This window comes from Polypterus senegalus, chromosome 10 (genome assembly GCF_016835505.1).
Source record: "Polypterus senegalus isolate Bchr_013 chromosome 10, ASM1683550v1, whole genome shotgun sequence".
Taxonomy (NCBI): domain Eukaryota; kingdom Metazoa; phylum Chordata; class Cladistia; order Polypteriformes; family Polypteridae; genus Polypterus; species Polypterus senegalus.
In genome coordinates, this window is record NC_053163.1 from 64293881 (window position 1) to 64316869 (window position 22989).

The 22989-nt window shown below is 36.8% G+C and overlaps 1 pseudogene; it reads right to left on the minus strand.

Moving 5' to 3' along the window:
• Positions 1–17285, minus strand: part of LOC120538183 — a 31721-nt pseudogene extending 14436 nt beyond the window's left edge.
• Positions 17286–22989: the final 5704 nt, after the last annotated feature.

A 22989-nucleotide genomic window follows, 5' to 3' on the forward strand; every position in this document is an offset into this window, starting at 1 on the left:
TCATTACAAGTCTTATGGGCCAAAAATATATTTATATTTTTATTTTTACTTTTTTTATAAAATGCACACAAACTATATACATTTCTTTTACAAACTGTTACAACACAGCTCAGCATTTTTCCATGTGCCACTTGATGGCAGCAATCACTAGCAAGCAGAAAGCACAAGGGCGTGGCACATGTCGCTCTCTGCCATTAGACGTCTCCTGGGCCGGTTGAATACTTTCGCAACGCGCATACATGCATCTATTATTTAATCGAGCGTTTATTTACGTTTAAACTTCTACTTTTATTCATATTTAAAATGCGAAAACACTTGGCAAAATCACAATAAACAACCACGCACCAACTCTGCAGACTGGCACAAATGCCACCTTCGCAGCTCCGATCGTTTTGTTTACAAGTTAGTATGGCAAGTTACATATCAAAATTTTCGGCTGCTCATTGGCTGTACGTTTTGAGTGTCAGTCACAGTGTCCAATCAAACTGGTAGATTCTACCAGGGTTTGGAGCTTTACGTCATCCTTCAAGCTGTCTGTGACACTCGTTGGCTATACGAGGTGCCAGTCAACCCCAGACCCGTCGTAATTGGCCAACTTAGGTGTCGATCAGAAGCTAACACTTCCGTGTTTCATGCGGTAGCATGGTTATCGCCGACAGAAACAAATTACGTCTGATATGAGCAATATAAATGAAAAAAAATTACGTAGGTGGTCTCAAGTTATGAAACGTTTTCTGGTGTTTTTGTCCCTTTGAGAATATATCGTGTGTTTTGGACCTAAATCGTTTTACTGGATTATATTCGCTGGAGCCTTACGGACACAATGGAATCAATACTGCTCGGAAATATTGATGTTTGACTTGCAGAGGGTCTTCAAAGGTAGGGAAAGTCAAGTCTTAAAAGTATGTACTTCTCTGTAAAAAAGGCTTTAGTGTCAGTGCTGTGGTTGTTGTGTGTCAAAATGGTTTATATCATCGGTAAGACGAGACTTTGAAGTTTCATTTGATGGGTAGTATGTCGAGATGCATGGCATGCATGCATGCACACATTAATGTAACATTTTTAAAACGCTGTTATGTCCCGGGACCGGTACGTGTCCGCGTTAAGAGGTTAAAAAGAATCAGAAGCAATTTTGAACCATTCATTTTAAATAGAAAAAAATGCAGAATTCTGCTTCTAGTCATCTTGATTAGGCCTGACCTCAAACTGATAGTTTTATTTACAAAATACAAAATAACTATTGTCCTATAAATATTAAGGATGTTTACTTACTTAAAAAAAAACAATCAATGAATGAGAGATCTCTTCAGAAAAATCAGTGCCCTCCGTCAAAGGATGGTAATCATTTATGTCTTCCATCTCAAGGATTTCAACTGCAGTTGTTTCAGCAACCTCATAACACCTACAGTGTCCTATATACCAAGACACCAGGTTTTGGCACCAGAATGAAACCTTGTTGGAGTCAACTAAAATTTACATAATTTTTAAGAATTCTGGCAAGCCACTACATTCCCCAGCAGATAAAATCATGCTGTATGTGAATTGAATTCCATGCATGTGAATGTCTGCAGCTACAGATATAAACTGTTTGTGTGGATATTTTTTCCATATTGCATTTCTTAGAGGCACCTCCAAGCTAGAGGTTTTGACCATTTTAACATTATGTATATTCAAGAGTGGCGGGAAAAGGTTTGGGCCATCTAAGGCCAGTGACTGGATGAAAGAATGACAAGTGCTTATTGAGACAGCGTTCCTTTTTACACCATGTAAACTTAAGATGCCATTGTCACATCTGAGCTGTTCCAAAACAGAGTTGCTGCCTTAGTGTTTTTAACTGAAAATAGGTAGCATTTTTGTTTTGTATGTCCTCTCTGCTGGCCTGGCAAAATCGAAACACAACTTCTCTACACAAAAGCTTTCCTGAAAGCCAGCAAGGCTGTGTGCTGCAAGATTGTCAGCACATACACAAAACACAGTTCCTTTTAAATGTCCATCAAACACATTGACATACATACCTTCCTGCTCTAGAGTGCTTATATCTTTAGTCAGTGGATCAAGAAATTTGTCATAACCAGGGGCCTCATATATAACGCCGTGCGTAGAACTCGCACTATAACATGGCGTAAGCACAAAAGCCGAAATGTGCTTACGCACAGAAAAATCCAGATGCAGGAATCTGTGCGTACTCCAACTTCCACGTCCTTCCGTTACATAAATCCCGATCAGCGTGAAAACTAACGCTCGTGCATGCGCTTTATGTAACGCCCCAACTCCTCCCAGAATTAAGCCTCTTTAAATATGCAAATGAATATAAATTGCCCGTAAGCTCAGCCTTCTGTGGAAAGACAATGGGAAAAGCACGGGGGAAAATATAAGAATTTCAGCGAATACCAAGTGGAGGCAAAAGAAAAACATACTATTTGTTCAAATAAACTGTGGTATAATCAACAAAAGAAAGTTGATCGACTGACATAGCGTATTGGAGAAACTTGAAAGCTCACGTTCACAAAATCGCACAATGCCGGAAATAAAAAAGAAGTCACATATCAAAGACGCCATGAAAAGCCGAGTTGTAGCCCACTGTCTGAGTGTCATATGAAAGCTTATTAGGGTACAGAGAAAAATGGCACACAGTGGGGAAAAAGCACGAAATGTTAACTTCAATCTCGACATTTCCACTTTAATCACGTATTTTATTTTGTCATTAAAGTAGAACATCATAAACTTCATCTTAAAATCGTTTAATTAACCAGTTTCTCAAATCACATCGTAATTAATGTAGCACGTTAAATGCTTTGTTTTGTATTTGATCTTCTATGTGCTCTATGTGTGTGAATCACTACTTGCTTCTTAAACCGGCTCTCTTCCTCCAGCTGGACACAGAATCCATTACATTTGTGATATTACAGCTCTCTGAATAACTAAAATACTGAGATGTACACGTGATATCATTTTCATGATGATAGGAGTTAAAGCACGTTATTAAACATGAGTTTCATGGCGCAGTGATTGTGTGCGACCTTCAATGAAATAATTTATTGCAGCAGTAATCATGGGTGGCTCTAGGCTTGTGGTGACACTGGGCAGAGGAATAATCGGTGGCTCCTTCACCCGCCAATGTCAATATGGTATTTTATGCAAGGTGGATCCTTGCTTTTTTTCCCCAAATACCCAATCACCACACAATCAGCTCTGTAATAGAAGTTAAGCCATCTGTAAGCTTAGAGCGCCGATTCTTCAAAACGTTTAAGGAACATTGAAATATCTTTGTAGTACATGTTTAATTATTCTATCCTTCACGACACACTCCCAGTGAAGAATATAGATTATTTAAATGAAGTTAAAGTTTTATCTGTATAATGTAATAAACAAACATATTTTGCTGCATTTCACCTTAAAAATGATATCGTCATCATATGTAAATACGCACTTTATAAAGTGGCTCAGGTTGTACGATATTATAACTGTAGTGCAAGTTTACAGTGGGGTGATTGTACTTACAAATACAAACAGTTCTACAAGGAGCACTTGATCGAGTGCGTTTAAAGTTCTTGGGATGAAACTGTTTCTGAACTGCGAGGTCCGTACAGGAAAGATTACAGATTTTAAAGTCATCAATGTAGATTCCAAGAGAAATACATTTTTCCTGGCCCCTGAAAAGGCTATTCTTCTTAAAATATTTTCCATCTCGAAAAGACTTGTATTGGCCAGGTAAACCTTCTTCATGAAAGGCAGCCCTTTCATAAACATCACTTTTGTTCAACAATACTGTAAGTACTTTAAAAATTGATACATAAAATTATTTTGGTGTGCTCTATCATATAGATATTCGACTGGCTCAATTACACAAAAATGTTTTTTAAAGTATATATTCCTTCTATAGTCTGTTGAAAAGATGCCCTTCTCTGCTGTAGTTATAAAAAGATGGTTCATCTTCAAAAGAGCTTGTGAAATAGCTTTTAATAATTCTTCTCTGTGACTATTATTAATATGCTGTTCGTTCTTTTTCAGAATAGCATTTATTGCTTGTTTAGTTGTTAATTCAGAAAATAACACAATATCATTAAATTCACTTAAAATTTGCCATGCTGCACTTTTGGAAACATGCAAAACAGTTTGCACGTAAAGAAGCAATGATGCAAGTTTGTGTTCAAGTGTTTCATGATCAGTGGGCTCCGAGTCAGAAAATTCCTCTGTCTCTGCACAAGTTATAACTGAGCTGCTTTCCCCCAAAACTAAGTCAATGCCAATAATTGATTCTGTGTTGTCTACTTCATGTCATTCATCGCCTCCTTCTGAATGGTTATTTTTAGTAATTAACGATGATCAGAATTCATTAATAGTGTAGTTTTTGTGTTTCTGACTCTTAAGACAGCTAAATGTTGAAAGCACATTCGTTTGGAAGTTACAATCAGTAAAAGGGCATCTCACAGTTTTATGTAGCTTTAAATGTGACCTTATGTGACTAAAGTAAGTACCTGGTTTAAAGACATCTTTGAAGTCACACAACTGACAATAAAATGTGGCATTATCTTCAAACTGAACAGTGCTTGAATGAGATCTTGAAAGGTGGGACTTCAATGCCTCAGTGGTTTTGAAGGAGCAAATGCAATCTTTATAAAGGCAGGGAAATGGCCACTGTCAACCGTGATAGTGTTGGAGTCTATAGTGTTGTAAAAGAACCTCTCTTATGGGATATGAAAATTAGCACAACTTGCACAGCATTCTAATCCCTTTCAAGAGAAAAGAACAACTTAATTAATATGACTATAATAACAATAATAATAATAATACATCTTATTTATATAGCACCTTCCCCATGCTCAAGGTTCTTATAGATTTTCATACTGTATCTATTACATACTATGTATATACAAGTCTACATTGTAAATTAGACATAATCTGAGCAATTAATATGTTCACAATAATCAGCCCACCATTGTATATTAGAAAGGATTCCAAACCTAACAAAACAATCTAAACAGTTTTCTTGACAATAAATATAGCTGGTAGAGCAGGCAAAGTATCTGGTAAAATTTCTTAGGAGCCAGATGCCTAGCATTCTGGAAAAAGTTTGTCTCTTTCTCTAATTAATACTGTCAAAAGTGACTCCCTGCAGAAATGTAATAAAAATGGCTTTGAATCTTTTTATCACAGTTTATCTTAAAGACCTATAAAATTGACCTTTTTCCCTTTATTACATATTAGTATTGTGAGTATATTCCCTCTCTATCTTGATTACTTTGAAAAACACATATCATTTCACAAAATACTGGTACTAGTACAGTATGTATACACTGCTTCCTTAGCACAAATACGGTTACATAATTTAAAAAGGCAGTAATTTGCACAAACGTTACATTTTCTTAGGAATCAAAAGTAAAATGTACAAATATGTGCAACAGAACAACTGCAAATATTGCAACTGTATGGAAACACAAGGTTTTCATACCGTAGTAAAGTTAGTTTGACATTTGACATTCGGACTATCGGCCTTCGTATCTCCAAAATGAAAAGACCAATAGCATTAAAACCAACTATGGCAATTTGTTTGCAAGGATTCCTTTTTTACAGAAATGTCCCTGTTTTTGTAAAAATCAAAAATAGTTCTTAAAATGCAGTAAAAACCCGAAAATGGTCAGAAATTGGTGCATACCACGCAAAGTTGGCACCAATATATAGAATAGCAGATGTGAATTTTCTGACAGCTTTTACATTTTTTGTGACAGTTTCTAAAGTATATTTGTGTGTGTTTAGTTCCTAAAGTACATTTCACAACTCATATTTTGCCTTTTTATGCAAACGAAGACCTTTAAAATGACATGCAATACTGACATGTTATATTTGGGGTCTTTTATTTTTGAAATGCATGCCTACTATTTGAGAAGGTGTAGCACCAGGCTACAGAAATCTGGGGTCTTTTTACACATCTTTCTAAGGGTCTTCAATTGAACAAAAAGGCAAAATATGATAAGTAAAATGCAGATTAGGTTTTAACCTTCAAAAAAATTAATGTTGGGTTCCTGTCTATCTTAGCTTTTATGCAGTTGACTTTACATTGGTGTAAGTTATGTGTTATTGTAAAAATGAAAAAGTAAAAATTTATTTATAAAGCGCCTCACAGACAAAATTCACAAAAGCACTGTACAATAAAATATGGGAAAAAATGAAATATTATAAAGACTACGGGGCTTCGCCCCCTGCTCGCTTCACTCGCCAACCCCCTTGTTTGGTTTGCTGCATACACACTTTAAAGATTTTTTTTTCTTTGAATTGTTTCTATTATTATTATCATTAGTTTCACTTTTATTTCAGAACTTTTGTAATAACAATATTTGGAATCTTTTGAGTCCCAATATGCTGAATCTTTTAAATGAGGTCCGTGAGACATGTGTTTAATGACTTTGTACCATAATTCAGGATAGGTTTCTCAGTTTGGAATTTCAGCACAGACAAAACGATCTGCATCATCAGCAGTTAATTTTTTTATTTTTTTTGCAAAATAACCAATAAATGCATGTGAGGTAAATCACGTTTTTGAAATTCTCTGACTTTGAGTCTCTTTTCTTTGCTCTGCTCTTTCTTTTTTGCTTAGTCGTCGACATTTCATCTATAACATATTGTCCTTATACACTTTATATGCACTGAGAGCCTTGGATCTGTGTGTGCTCAAAACCTTTACACGACTGACTGTTTTGCTGCCCATGGTCTTATTTTATATCGGTTGTAAGCAGGGCATGTCTTGCAAGAATCTCATGTTCTACGTCCCGTGAGACGGTCCTGGGTCAATCTCTTTGCACTAAGTCTCATGTTTAAGGTCCCCGCGAGACGCTCCGTGGCCAATCTCTTTCGTCTCGTGGGTGTTTTAAGTGTTTTCCGTGATCTTCACGTGAAGATCACATCTCATCTCCCTAGCCTTTCTCTCATGGGATTTTTTTTTATAATGGAGAGATAGTAAAAAAATAACCCTCAAATGGCAGCGCTACCCAAAAGTCAGTCCAGAACAGATGCATCCCATTTTGACACCCAAAGATTCTGCCAATCTCAACGACAGTGGAAAACTGTCCCATAACCTTGGAATATCCTAGCCCCTGAGACCATCAGGAAACAACAAAGTGATGATCCAAACCAAATTTGGCCAAAATGCAGTTGGGATGCATCCCAGAAAATCAAGCCAGATGAAATATATTTTACTAACAAACCAACTGTGCTTTCCCCATGTCCGGTATCTTTTTCATCTTCTCCAAGATGTACTGTACAAACCGGAGCGCAGCCAGGGTGAGCATTCATTCTCGACAGAAGAAAAGACGTTTTCTGTTCACCAAGGTCACATTTCCCCATTCTTGCATTATCAAGTCGAATCTTAAACAGTGCTAGATGATTTAAAAATAATCAGTAATGTTCACAAAAAATGTAAATGTCACAAAATTCACAACCTGTATTCTATACATTGGTGCGGATTTTATGTGTATTTTGCACCATTTTTGTACTTTTATTGCGTTTTGCGAACTATTGTTGATTTTTACAAAAATAGGGAGATTTCTGGAAAAAGTAACTCTTATAAACAAGTTTTGGCAAAATGTTGATTTTTCTACAGTTGGTTTTAATAACACTATTCTTTTCGTTTTGGAGATATGAAGCTTCAAATTCTGAATTTCAAACGGTCTAGACCACAAGTTCTTGGGGGCCCAGGTTTTCTACAAGAGAACTTTACGTCTTTCAAGAGTACTCACACTGAAACACCCTTAGAAGTAATAAATAACACTGTACTAAATAGGAGAAATTCAACATTTGTAAAACAAACTGGAACTAAAACTTCGTACACGGTGGAAAAAACAAGTCAAACAGACCGAACCCTCAACATGTAGAATACTTTTACTTTATTCTTTATTAAATCCTAAATATATATTCATCAAAATTGTTTATATAGCGCGTGACTTAAGCAGATTAATGTAACCTTACCTTATTAAGCCTAAAGATATCGCCTTGTCGTTTCAATCTGATAAAGATTTTGTGGAGCGCTTTTCTCTCGGAGAAACTGAAGAAAATGGAGATGGAGAAGATAACGACACTAACTTTAGTGAGAAATTACCCTAACCCAAAATGGCTCCTAACATGACAACATCAAAGAATGCACTGAGCATGCGCAATATTGTGGAGCATCAAAACCAGTCATAAAAGTAAATTAAGTTCCCCAAACTTTCTTTCTCACATTCCCATAACACAAAGCTAAAAATACTGAATTTAATTATTTTTTAAGTTGATTCAAAATTTTAATGAACTGCTAGTTCATTTAACTTTTCAAGTTGAGCTCAATTCACATTTTTGAAGTTGTTTTTTTTTACAGTGTGATTAATCCAACTCTTAGATTCAAAGAAGTGAATCAAAGAGTTCAGTACACAGTATAAAACTATTAGATAAACAAGGGATATAGATTTACTAATTTAGAAAATGAAAAATAGAAAATATGAGTCTGCTTCTGGTCAGCCATGTGATTTTCAGAATGCTAAAGATAATGTAACTGGATAAGTGACTTTATCTAGTAACATTTTTCTCTAACTTTTTGGCATTTACAATTTAAAACAAAACTTTTGTGCCAAATAATTAAAATGTGCATAGCATCAAGTAATTTTTGGCAATCATATAATAAAGACATATTTAAAAGTGTCACACTAAATTAAACCCATATGTTTACTAAAATCTGCTGTGCTGTAGGTCTTCATTATTTTCAATTTTCTTTTTTTCTTAATCAGTTTTAATTTTCCTGATGTACTGAACGGAGTCTGAGTTTTTGCCAGTTTAATGGCTTGGCTCATATGAAATAAAGAGAAAAGAAAAAAAACACAGAATGACTTTCAAGTAAATTTACAGTACAGATTAGAACATATGGATAATATTGTACAGGAAATGCAATCTACTGCTCCGACTGTAAAAATATAAGCAAGGTGAAATTGAATTTTTCTGCATGAGTACATAGCTAAATTTACCTCGGGGTTAGGCATTCTAATTTTTAAAACAGTGCTGATAGACTGCTTTTTAGATGCAATTCATAGTGATGAGAACATAAATCTTTGGTTCTGTTAAATTGTGTAGCTGCCCTAGCACTACAACAGGTTTTTGAAAGGCAAGGAAATTAACAACTAAAAAGAGATACAAGAGGTATTATATTTAGCATGGTTGTTAAAAAATAACCAAATATTACTGTGCATAAAATACCTGTATGTTGCTGAAGTCACCAAGGATTTCAGCAGTGACATCAGCATAAAAGTTGCTAAAAGTATTGCCAGGTTTTTTTTTGTTAGCCTGAATAAAGGAAATGATTGTGAAAGGCTTATCCTCAAAACCCAAAGGTTAACTTAGTCACTTGTTTCTACATGGGCCAATCTGTATGCTTGGCCAGTGTTAATGAGGATCCTGAACAGCTAACAGAAAAACACCACAAGTCAATTGCAGTGTGCATTCAGCACAGGAAGATGCAGTATCAGTATGTATTTACAGTAATGACTTCTGTCAGGTTAATCCCGTTGTAGTCTGAAATTCAGGTGCCTGCTAGCAGCAGATTAAAATGATCTGTATACAAAGACTAACTGCCACTGTGCATCTTTAGACCATTGAAGGGGAACAAAGTTGCAAAGTAACTTAAATCACTTTGTGAGCAGGTCTATCTGGTTTAAGTTTAATTGACTGAAACATTGTGTGGTATTGAATCAATCATACCAATGTTATGGAAGACAAAATGCAATGCATGTAAAATTTAATACTGATCAATTCAAATTGTCTGATTGTGTAGTGAAAAAAATAAGGATTGTCTTACAATTATCCATCCATCCATTTTCTAACCCGCTGAATCCGAATACAGGGTCACGGGGGTCTGCTGGAGCCAATCTCAGCCAACACAGGGCACAAGGCAGGAACCAATCCTGGGCAGGGTGCCAACCCACCGCAGGACACACACAAACACCAAGCACACACTAGGGCCAATTTAGAATTGCCAATCCACCTAACCTGCATGTCTTTGCTATTAGTGTGCATTAAAATGATGTAAGTTTATTCCACGCTGTATGTCTTCTATGTTTTATGGAAGTATATTTGAGGGTATCCTCCATGTCTGATATTAAACATTTCACAATGTGGATTGCGTAAAGCTTGTGCTCTAGTATTTAGTTTGCACTGGGATTAGGCATTCCTCATGAATATTTCCCAGCATCTGGTGAGGTATTATATACAGTATCCTTTGGAAACACTTGGATTACTAACATTATTAGAACAAGATGTGAAAATATTAGCATTATCTAATATGCAAGTATCTAAATTATTAAGGACTTGGCAAATAGCTATTTTACCAGCTTTTCTGCATTATCCATATACAAATGGTGTAGCTCAAAGTGCTTTACAAGATGAAGAAAAAAAAAGTTTATAAAAAATAAAAATAATATTAGGTAATACTGCGGTGGGCTGGTGTCCTGCCCGAGGTTTGATTCCTGCCTTGCACCCTGTGTTGGCATTAGGTAATACTAAATAACAAAGAAATAAGTAAGGTCTGATGGCCGGGAGGACAAAAAAAAAAAATATATGCAGGGGTTCTGAGGCCACATGACAAGCCCCCATTGGGCATTCTTCCCAAAATAATAATCTAAAGTAAAGTAAATCCTAATGGTTTTCAGGCTTCACGTGGAAGAATTAGATGATAATGGTCATATGGACATCTGGCCTTCAATCCATCAATAAACAACTGAGAAAAGTAGGGATTAGTATGGACTGTGAAGCCATGATTAAAATGATAATTCAATGCAAATACACAATGTCAGGGTTACACTAAAATTAAGCTATGAGAAAGCCTTGTTAAAGTAATGGTTTTTAGCAGTTTTTTAAAGTGCTCCATCATATTAGCCTGGCAAATTTATATCGGTAAAAGCTATTCCAAATTTTAGGTGCATAACAGCCAACGGCTGCTTCACCATTTCTTTTAAGTTTAGCGCTTGGAATTATCAGCAGACACTCATTTGAAGATCTAAAGTTACGATTTGGAGTGTAAGGTGAAAGGCATTCCAAAATATAGGACAGAGCGAGATTATTTAAGACTTTGTAAACCATAAGCAGTATTTTAAAGTAAATACTAAATTTCATGATTAACTTAATGTAGTGACATCAGAACTGGAGAAATGTGCTTGGATTTTCTTTTCCTAGGTAAGATTGAATTCTGTACTAGTTGAAACCGATTGATGTCTTTTTGTGAACTCCTGAAAGTATTGTGTTACATTAATCTAGTTGATTAAAAACAAAAGTGTGAAGTAATTTTTCACCATCTTGCAATGTTATAAGGGATCTAACTTTTGTTATATTCTTTAAGTGAAAAAAAGCTGACCTGGTAATCTGATTAATATGTGATTTAAAATTTAGGTCAGAGTCGAGATTTACCCCTAAATTCTTTACCTCTGTCTTGACTTTTAAGCCTAATGGATCAAGTTTATTTCTAATACCCTCGCTATATCCATTTTTGCCAATATCTAAGATTTCCATTTTCTCCTTATTTAGTTTAAGAAAATTACTGCTCTTACTACTCAGAAACAGAAGTAAGGCAGTGGGTCAGTGAACCAAGAGAGTCGGGGTCATCAGGCACTATTTCTTAAATACAGTCATGTGTCATCTGCATAGCTATGATAGCTCACATTATGCCTTGAGATAATCAGACCTAAAGGAAGCATGTAGATCAAAAAGAGCAGTGGACCCAGGATAGATCCTTGTGGAGCACCATATAGAATATCATAGGTCTTTGTATAAATACCACAGCTAACAAAGAATTTTCTACCTGTCAAGTAAGACTCAAACCAATTTAAGACAGTACCAGACAAGCCCACACACTGACTAAGGTGATTTCTAAGAATATTGTGATCAATGGTATCACATGCTGCATGCACTCAGAGCTAGGAGGATGAGAGCTGATAAATGGCCTCTGTCTGCATTACATTACATTGCATAGAGACTGAAATGTGAGTATGCAACATCTGACGCAAACATCAGGATTTATAAAAGAAAACTTGCAGCAAAAGCTTACGTTTATTTACTCAGACCCATTCGTATGCAATGTTTTGGAGAAACTGAGTAATGACAACATGCTTGATCAAGCAGGAAGATGCAGACGAACCAGTGAATTGGTAATTAATGCGCATAATAATTCATATCACTGAGCTGTTATTAAAATGTGTTGATGTGACAAATATATGACACCTGAAAAGTGGTATGATGTACAGTCTCTATTTTAACTCTTTTTTATAATGGCCTATGCTCAGTATTTGCACTGAAGAACTTTTTTGGTTTTTCCTCAGTTTATATCAACTACCTGTTGCCACTTCTAAGGGAACTGGAAGAAAGGTCAGGACAATCACTTTCTCCCCCTCATGCCTGTTGTGCTGGAACCAATTAACTGACAGGTGAGGCACTACATTGAGTTTGTGTACTGTGTAGGTGCACCTACATTAACAAAATGATTTTTGCCAACATAAAAAAGCAATTTGCAGCAGTGGTCCGTTCTTTAAACATAATCACAGCACTTAATTGTATTAATTTTGCAACAAGGAGACCTAGACTCCAGTCCATTCATTGCATGGTAGGCTCATGCAAACTCCCACACAAGACCAATTAAGAAACATCAACTAATCGGTACCTAACTAAAGTTCAAGTGTCTGGTGGTGTCAGAGAGTAGTATAATGACTGTATCATCTTACTGTCCATATGTCGAGATATTGTCTTTTAGTTCAGCAGCACTTCTGACAGCTTTACAATGGCTCTTGAAACACTTTCCCAACCACCCCTATTACTAGCCAATCAGCTCTACCTGCCAGTTGCAGCACAAATGAGACAAAGAACCTTTGACATCCCCCTAAATTAAGCCTAATGTAGTCAGCAGTACCTAGACAATTACGAACTTAAACAGCAGCTATAAAAGCGGAAACTCAAATAAAGGTAAAACTAGCACCATCCCTTTCTGTCACCAGTTTAAGGTGCCTTCTTTTATACTCTGCAGTTCCTTTTTAAAGAAGATGTTCATTACAACATAATAAGTTTTAGGTAAGAAATATATACAGTATTTCCAAAGTTTAAATGTTTATGTCAATTTTAATTTAATATTGCACAGTAAATCATTATCAGTTCTGACTTTTGTGTATCGTGGCTTCCTTTCCCCCTCTATTACAATCAATAGACATTCCAAGAGATAATCCTCCTTTGCACTTTGATACAGTTCTTAAACAAAACTTAAAATTGCTCTCATATTCAAAACATAACAAAAATGCCCTGAAAAAACCTGAATGTGACACTATGCATATATTTTCTAATTTGTTATATGTGTAACCCATGGCAAACATTTAAATAAAGTGAGAGAGAGAGAAAGGGATGTCATAAGGTAAAATAAATAATAAAAATAAAATATGTGTCAGAAAGACGTGAGAATTGGGGGTCATGGCTGAATATGTCAATAGAAAAGGAGGAAAGAAACAAAGAAGCATTTTGATCTCCTGTAAAGAGGATTACAAGAAGCATTGGCAAAGAGCATAGAGAGGAACTGGTTTAACATGTGTGTATGCTTTTCTCCACTCACATTAATGTGCATGGTTTAGTCCTTCATTGTCCTGAAATCTTTCCTCATAATTTTCAGGAATTCCAGTCATGAAACTCAGTTCTGGTATTAAGAGGATTTCACCAGCATGAGCCTTTCCAAAAGCCCTGGGGCCTCATGTATAATGCTATGTAAAGAATTTACACTATAACATAGCGTACGAACAAAAGCGGAAATGTACGTACATACAAAAAAATCCAGATGCATATATCTGTGCAAACGCCAAGTTACACGTTCTTCCGCTATATAAATCCCAGTCATTTTGAAAAGTAACGTACGCACCTGCTGTCCCGCCCCATCTCCTCCCAGAATTAAGCCTCTTTGAATATGCAAATCAATATAAATAGCCCTTAAGCTCAGTGCTCTGTGAAAAGGCAATGACAAAAGCACAGGGGCAAATAGAAGAATTTCAGCGAATACCAAGTGGAGGCAAGGAAAAACATACTATTTGTTGGTTTAAACAGTGGTATAAACAATAAAAGAAAGTTGAAAGTGACATAGAGTGTCGGAGAAACTTGAAAGCTCAAGTTCACAAAATCACACAGTACCGAAATAAAAAAAAAGTTGTCAGATATCAAAGTCACTGTGAAAAGGCGAGTCGTAGCCCACCATCTGAGTTTCATATGAAAGCTTATTAGGGTACAGAGAAAAAAAATGGGAATAAAGCACGAAATGTCAACTTTGATCACTAAATTTCCACTTTAATCACATATTTTATTTTGTCATTACAGTAGAACATCATAAACTTCATCTTAAAATCGTTTAATTAACTAGTTTCTCAAACCCCATCATTACTAAAGTAGCACATTAAATGCTTTATTTTGTATTTGATCTTCTATGTGCTCTATGTGTGTGAATCACTACCTGCTTCTTAAACGGGCTTTCTCAGGACACAGAATCCATTACATTTGTGATATTACAGCTCTCTGAATAATAATTAAAATACTGAGATGTATACTTGATATCATTTTCATGATGATAGGAGTTAAAGCATATTATTAAACATGGGAACACGGTGGCACAGTGATTGTTCATGCCTCACTCAAGATGCTTGCTGCGCCATGCGCGACCTTCAATGTAATAATTTATTGCAGCAGTACTGTCTCTTTCAAACGTACTAACCTCCAATTCCTGTCCTTCCTTTTCTTTTTCCAAGTAACCAGTCACCACACAATTAGCCATGTAATAGTCGTTAAACCATCTGTAAGCTTAGAACGCCGAATCTTCAGATCTTTTAAGAAACATTGAAATATCATCATAGTACATGTTTAATTATTCCATCCATCTATCCTTCCCTTGTCGCGCCAGCCCCAGCAAGAATATAGCGCGAGGCAGGAACAATCCATGAACGGAGCGCCAGTTCCTTGCTAGCACTACAGCACTGTGTCCTCACATTCTTAATTATTAACAATATAGATTCTTTAAATGAAGTTAAAGTTTCTAGCTGTATAATATACATATTTTGCAGCATTTCATCTTAAAAATGATATTGTCATAATATGTAAATATGCGCTTTATAAAGTGGGTCAGGTTGGCACTATTATAACTGTATAACTATAATAAAGTTTACAGCGAGGTAATTGTACTTATAGTACTTATAAGTACAAACATTTCTACAAGGAGCACTTGATGGAGTGATTGAGTGTGTTTATAGTTCTTGGGATGAAACTGTTTCTGAACCATGAATAAAGGCTCTGAAGCATTTGCCATATGAGAGCAGTTCAATAGACAGCATGGCTGAGGCAGCATATGCTTAATGCTGTATACCGATAATTCTCTTTCCAGTCAGCTGCTGTAGAGCTGTGATTCCTCACTCAGATACAGTGATATAAATACTCTGAGTAGTGCATTGAGAGTAATATGGAAAAAGTTGATCCGCTGTGGTTAGCCCCTAATGGGAGCAGCTGAAAGAAGAAGAAGAAGTTGCAGTGAGAGTAACAAAGCTAAAGCAGCTATGGTATTTAGAATAGTTTGACCATTCTGTGGACTATTATATTGTTACAGGTTAATTAGAATCAGATGCATCAAACTAATAAACAGTATGCAGTTAATTTCAGTGTATTTATAAAGCCGCGTCAGGGATGTGCATCTAAAAAAGAAAGGGAAACCAAACTGGAACAGTAGCACTGCTTTGACGCTGGGTGCTGCCAGTTTGCAAAACCGAGCGGAGAACTTGCGTACACCAGGGTTGGAGCTACCGTAAAAATGTGCATGGCTTTACACCAAGTTTAGGTTTTATACATCACGATTTGTACGTGGATACGTTCGTATGCAACATTTTTGTGTGTACGCACCATTTATACATGAGGTCCCTGGACCTTTCTTTTGGACAATGGACCTATTAAAGACTGATCTAATTCCTTAATTGTTATTCCATAATTTTACCTGTAACACTCAATAAAAGTGGTTTCTTTTCATTTGACAAGAGTGAATTTGTCTTTGGGACTTATGTTGCAATTGATATCATCAATATAATAGGTACAATTGTTGTATCAGATAAGGGCAAAGGTGCCAGTCAGTTCCTTTATACATTCATCCTAAATGTTTTCTTTACTGTTTTGGTAAATCATATTCATGACATCTAAAACTGAATCGGTTCAGACGACTTTTGGGGAAATCTCAACTATCAGGTACAGCCCTCCATCAGTATGGCCATATCTGTAATCTATATTTTTCTATGATCAAAGGACGTTTTGTGTCATAATGGTTCCTTCCAATTAGCTTGGAATCCCATTTCTTTATTACTCTCTTTAACACAACATTGTAGAATGGAATGGAAAGATTCAAGCTGGGTGGAAGGATGCTTGTCATCTTTATCTTCAGACTAGCTGAAATTCTCAGCATTGCCTGGGATGAAAATAAATTGTTTGAGAAAAATATAATTAAAAAAACACAATAAATTAACAAACAATGAATGTGCTTGTCTTGTGGTCTTGTTAGATATGTTATCATCCAGTTGATGCTCAAACATAAAAAATGCTGGCAGTCTCCTGCAGTTCGCCCTCTGATGGTCGTTCCAAGTGTCAACTGGATGATAACGTGCATACAAGACCGCAAGGTTGATTTCACCCTACAGTATTTTTAGTCGACCAATGTGCTCTAGCCGTTCGGAAGTGATGCTGGAACATATATACATACACACACCTACATTGGCTTTTATATATATATATCGATTGATTTCTGCATTGTCATTATATCTTATGCATTTTAAATCAGCCTCTTCTTTCAGCTGATTTGAAAGTTAGAGAATAGACCCATCAAGAGCTTTAACACTTCCAGTGACAGAACCATGTTCTTTCAGCAACCCATTCAACATTTGTGTGGAATTTTACATGATACTGGAAGACTGCTTTATTTCTGCAGCTACAACAACAACAACAACATTTATTTATATAGCACATTTTGACTTCAGTGTAGTTGAAACCAAGTGGTAAAGCGTTCCCCTTCAGGCTTTGCTTATTCAAAAGCATTTTAACTAACTGTCTTTCAATAATGGCCTCCAAAGAAAGATCCACTGATACGGTCATTTACACAGAACTGGGAGTCCCTTTAGAAACTGCAAGAGGAGAAGCTTTTTTGGAGTCAACTGGAGAAAATCCATGTCTCTTGCTCAACTGTTCTTCCATAGTAATTTTTGTGATTGGCTTCTTAATCTCACCATGCCTGCCATTTTCTGTTAAGGCTTCTTTAGACTACTCCACTATAACTTCGACTGGCTGATCTGGCTCTTCTGCAATGGTGTTTCCTGGTTCAAGTGTGCTCTGTGAACCTCCAGCTGTCAATTCAGCTCCTCTTCCAAATTTGTTTTTTTTTTTTTCTGTGGCAAGCCCTGGAAAATGGACATCAGTGAGGATATTGAAGCTGCAGACTCCAGTTTGGGTGGAGGAACCTTAGTGACTTGTGACAATGCTGAATTTGCTGTTACTGTAAAACTTTGTGGTGCTACAGTTTTTGGAACAGGTAACAACAAGCCCCTGAAACAACCATGGCCAGTTTCTTCAGAAAATTGTAGAGGCCAAGCACAGCCCAAGCGCGGTGCTGATTGAGGGTTGGCATCAGGGTCTAGGCATGACCCAAGGTGCTTAAGGGCTTGGTGGCACGGTTGAGATGTGTCCCAGGTCAGCCTCTTCAGGGGGTGTCTGCAAAGACTGGGCACAGCCAAGGCCCTGCTCTTCAGAGGTTGGCTGCAGCGGTCAGGCACATCTCAGGTCAAACTGTTTAGATGATCATTGCCTGGTCTGGGGATAGCCCAAGCCGAGGTCTTTATAAGGTGGCTGCAGAGGTCAGGCATGGCTTCTTGTCTTTTTCCTCCTTTTCCACTCCTGTAACAGAGTTATTTCATTCTCATGCCTTTTTTTATTGTACCCATATTTTATTTCAATGAGACCACTAATAAAACTAAAAATCACTACTACCTCAACACATCCCTGTCTCTTTCTCACTCTCTCTCTATTTAAATGTTTACCAAGGGTTACATATTTTTCCCCTACCTGCAATATGCAGGATTCATCACAGTGAACTGTAAGAATTGTCACAAAATAAGGGTGTCTCAGGTCTGGGGTAAAAATGGCTCCCAATAATGTCTTTGTATACAAGTCACTATATAGGATTTTGAAAAACTGTGATTATGTTTTTTCAGTGTTTCCGAACTTTAACTGAAAAATCAGGAAAATTCATGCAATTATCAATTTAAAAACAGGCTAAATGTGTTTCAGATATGTTAAAAGATGGATGGAGTCAAACTGATGGCAAACATATAATAGGAGCTTATCTTTTTATTTTTAGAAATACTGGATCCAATTTCTAAAAAAACATTTTAACAGAAATGCACTTAATAAAAGGCTACTTCTCAGTCTTCTCCCAGATGACTGTGTTTTGATGGAGGTGGCTTTTGTGCATTCTTACTACACAACCAAACCACTTTAACTGACTCATCTTGATCCAGACAGGTGACAGTTCTGCTTCAAGGTCTTCTTATATTGCTGAGGTCCTCAACCTGGAAGGAACAAGTTTCATTCATTGTTTGTCAGGAGAAACAGTAGCTAGGAATGGGAGAAGGATATTAATAATGTACCAACTCTAACCAGGACAGAATTGGGATTGTTTTTAATAAACATTGTAATGGTTATTTGCAAATTAAACAATCTCAGCTAAAACCATTATACTCTCTATAGCCATTATGCTTTCTGATGATCTCATAACTATATAGATTAGGTATCTGTTTTGCATGTGATGATGCTAGTCACTGGCTAGGGTTAAATATAGTTCACAATCATTATATAGTCATTGTTATCCCAGTCTTGATTAAATATGTAATCACTAGGCAGTGCACAGCTTTAGGAGTAACAAGAAAGCATCCTGGGATTTGTGACATGCATGCATGGTACAGAACATCTTCCACAATTCCGACCCTAATTTCAGACATTTGTACTCACAATCTCATTTGTTCCATTACTATCCAGAGTTTGTGCTGTTGGAGAAGAAGGGAATATAGACTGACAGGTAAATCACCTTTATTTACAGACTTGGAGCCTCATTCACCATCATTGCCTAGTACAATGTTTATAAAATTGCTGCTGATCCAAGTTGTTTGTCACACTCATGATAATTCATATTCTTAATCTTTAAAAAGATAAAAAAGTAACTAAACTGCTCCACTTTGGAGAGCTGATCTGCTCTTACTTAAACAGAACAAGCTATTCATTTCCACAAAAGCACTACAATCTCATTATTGATGGTGCTAATTGTCGCACCACCCACATGACTTTCTGCTTTGAATCATTTAAGTGTGCACTTAGCAGCACAGTAGAACAAGGCCAACAGGACAGTATGTATTATCTTTAAACAGATGAATACCCTCCACACCTCAGTAGTGCCTTGATAATTTGTCCAAGAAAATCATGAACAAGAGAGAGAAATGACAAACTCTTGTTAGAGTACAACCCTCACAATGAATGGTCTTGGCTTAAAACAAAAATGTAAACATTTACTTTTATATTATTTAAATGTTATATTGGTAACATCGTGATTATCACTATTTTATTCTATTTTTTACATGGATGCATCCTTTTTGTGCATTTGTTCTTGTGTATCACTAGTTTGGAGTTTTGAGTCTTTAAGATGCTACATGATATTGTTAATATGGTCACATTATAAAATACTGATGCTTGAAAGAAAAATGTCTGCAAGACAACTTTGTTTTAGAGCATTTTTTTAAGTTAGAATATTCTAGTTGCAAGGTCATGTTTCAGTCACTTTATGTTCTCTGACTTATTTTTATTTTTGTGCCTTCTTTGTTTATTTACAATTAAAAATGGATGGTACCCCTTTGAACATTGAATTAAAAGTCTTTCAAAGTGCCGAATACTCTGAAAAGCTGTTTAGTGCATAAACACAAATAACAGTAAATGCTTTATTCTGTGTAAAGTAAAGTTTCAATGAGGCAGCCATCTCATTCACCAAATCCCAACTGAATGAATGGCTTTGAATAGGGGGACCTGACCCCCCCATCTATCTGGGAAAGCCAGGCAATTTCAAAGTAGCTGAGAGACCACCTTTGATAAAGAGGTTTGTTTCCAGAGTGAATGCTGCACATAGAAGTGAGTCAAAGTACATCTATCCAGTATTGTTCAGTCTTTATTAGTGTAAAATCATCAATTCTTAGTGTCCCATTGTAATGGCCTGGGTTGGCTTCAGGATCCCTGGCAGCTTGAACTTGGAACCGTTGATACCAAAACTGAGGATAAGCTGTACAAATGAGGAATCACACAATCAAAAAAAGTAGGTGTAAGTGCTCTGTGCTTTATTTACAAACAACCAATGTCCAAAAGTGCAGTGCTTCAATAAATAAATAATCCATGTTTACCCAATAAGGGCCTTGTAGCATTAGGAGACACCCGCCGATAGGTGCAGTCACCCATTAAAATTTACCTTATGTCCTTCAGTTCCATTTCCCCACCCCAGGGGCCATGCTCCTACCCCTACCATTATATCCTTGACCTCTGCAGAAGCTTATTGCGAGTGCATACGTAGCTCCTACTTTGTAAGGTGCTTAGCCAGGGAGACCCTCATCAGCCCCACTGCATGCTGGCCCTAAGCTCTCCTTGCTGGTACTCACAACCAACCACCTTCCTCCACCCCAAACAGCATGGCTCTAAATCCTACCTCTTACTCTCTTTTTCCTGTTCCTTTTCTCTCTTCTTCTGTCTCAGTATTGTTTTCTTCCTCTATTTTACCATGCAGTCTCCCCTTTATGCACCAAGAGGGTGCATGTCTTATCATCACCTGTTCCAAGGTATAAATGAAAGCGCTTGTTTCATCTGCTCACATTTGAGCAGCCAAGCACCCTAATCAACCTACTAATCAACCCACCTTGAACCTGCATGCTCTGGAACTCATAATTATTTCTTTCAAATACACAATACCACAAACTTCTCCTTTCACACCCATAACTATATCATATGTACAATTAACACAAAGTGTGAAATCAATAATTAAGTTGATTTACTTAATAAGTCCTCATTAATATACAGTAATCCCTCGCTATATCGTGCTTCGACTTTCGCGGCTTCACTCTATCGCGGATTTTAAATGTAAGCACATCTAAATATATATAGTAATCCCTCCTCGATCGCGGGGGTTGCGTTCCAGAACCCCCCGACATAGATGAAAATCCGCGAAGTAGAAACCATATGTTTGTATAGTTATTTTTATATATTTTAAGGCCTTATAAACTCTCCCACACTGTTAACATTATTAGAGCCCTCTAGACATGAAATAACACATTTTAGTCAAAAGTTTAAACTATGCTCCATGACAAGACAGAGATGACAGTTCTTTCTCACAATTAAAAGAATGCAAATAGATCATCTTCTCTTCAGGAGCAGAGAATTTCAGAGAGAGAGAGAGAGAGAGAGAGCGCTCGCAAAGAAAAGCAAACAATCAAAAAATCAATACGTGTGCTTTCAAGTTTGCCGCAGCATTTTTTAGAGGAGCGTCAGTATCTTCTAAGCAAACAGCCCCTCTGCTCACATCTCCTCCGTCAGGCGCAGAGAACGTCAGAGAGAGAGAGCGAGATTAAAACAAAGCATCAAAAAATCAATAAGTGTGCTTTTGGAAGCACCGAGATAAAGCGGCATTTCTTAGAGGTGCGTCCGTATCCACTAGGCAAACAGCTTCTGTGCAAACAGCACCTCTGCTCACACCCCCTCCGTCAGGAGCAGAGAATGTCAGAGAGGGTGAGAGAGAGGCAGAGACAAGCAAACAATTGAGCACCGCGCGGGAAGCATATCTTATAGCATTGAGGAGTTTTAGTTAATATGTAATACATGCTCTGATTGGGTAGCTTCTAAGCCATCCGCCAATAGTGTCCCTTGTATGAAATCAACTGGGCAAACAAACTGAGGAAGCGTGTAGCATAAATTAAAAGACCCATTGTCTGCAGAAATCCGCGAACCAGCAAAAAATCTGTGATATATATTTAGATGTGCTTACATTTAAAATCCGCGATAGAGTGAAGCCGCGAAAGTCGAAGCGCGATATAGCGAGGGATTACTGTATCACGGATTTTTCGCAGAATATAATAACATAGTCCGTCTTGAGAGGCACTGCTATTTCTCTAAGATTATAAATAACAATGCTAGTAATCCCAGAGTCTTATTCTCTACGATTGATCGTCTGCTAAACCCAGGTAACTCAAAGGAATGCCTCCTAAGTATTTCCAGTAAAACCTGTGAGGCTATTGCTGTATTTTTCAACCAAAAAATTAATGATATTAGAAATAATACAGTATATCTCCCCAACACTAAGGATCCTCCTAAACCCCAGCATTCCGTTATAAACAAATGAAATTCTTTCAATAGGATAGATTTACCTGATTTACATAAAATAATTTCTCAACTGAAACCCTCCACCTGTGTCCTTGACCCAATACCAACAAATTTTTTCAAAGAAGTATCGGGCATGCTAATTGATAATGTTCTTGACATAGTAAATTTGTCATTAGGTACGGGGGTCTTCCCAGACTGTCTTAAGACTTCTGTAGTTAAACCCCTACTTAAGAAACATAATCTCGACCCCTCGGCTCTTGAAAAGTTTTGACCCATCTCTAACCTGCCTTTCTTAAGTAAAATTCTGGAGAAGTCAGTCATTATGCAGTTAAATGACCATCTAAATAAACATGCTATTCTTGATAAATTTCAGTCGGGTTTTAGAACAAATCACAGCACAAAAACTGCACTCGTTAAAATAGTAAGTGATTTGCGGGTAAATGCAGACAGAGGCCATTTATCTGTTCTCATCCTCTTAGATCTGAGTGCCACATTTGACACCATTGATCATAATATTCTTAGAAATCACCTTAGTCAATGGGTGGG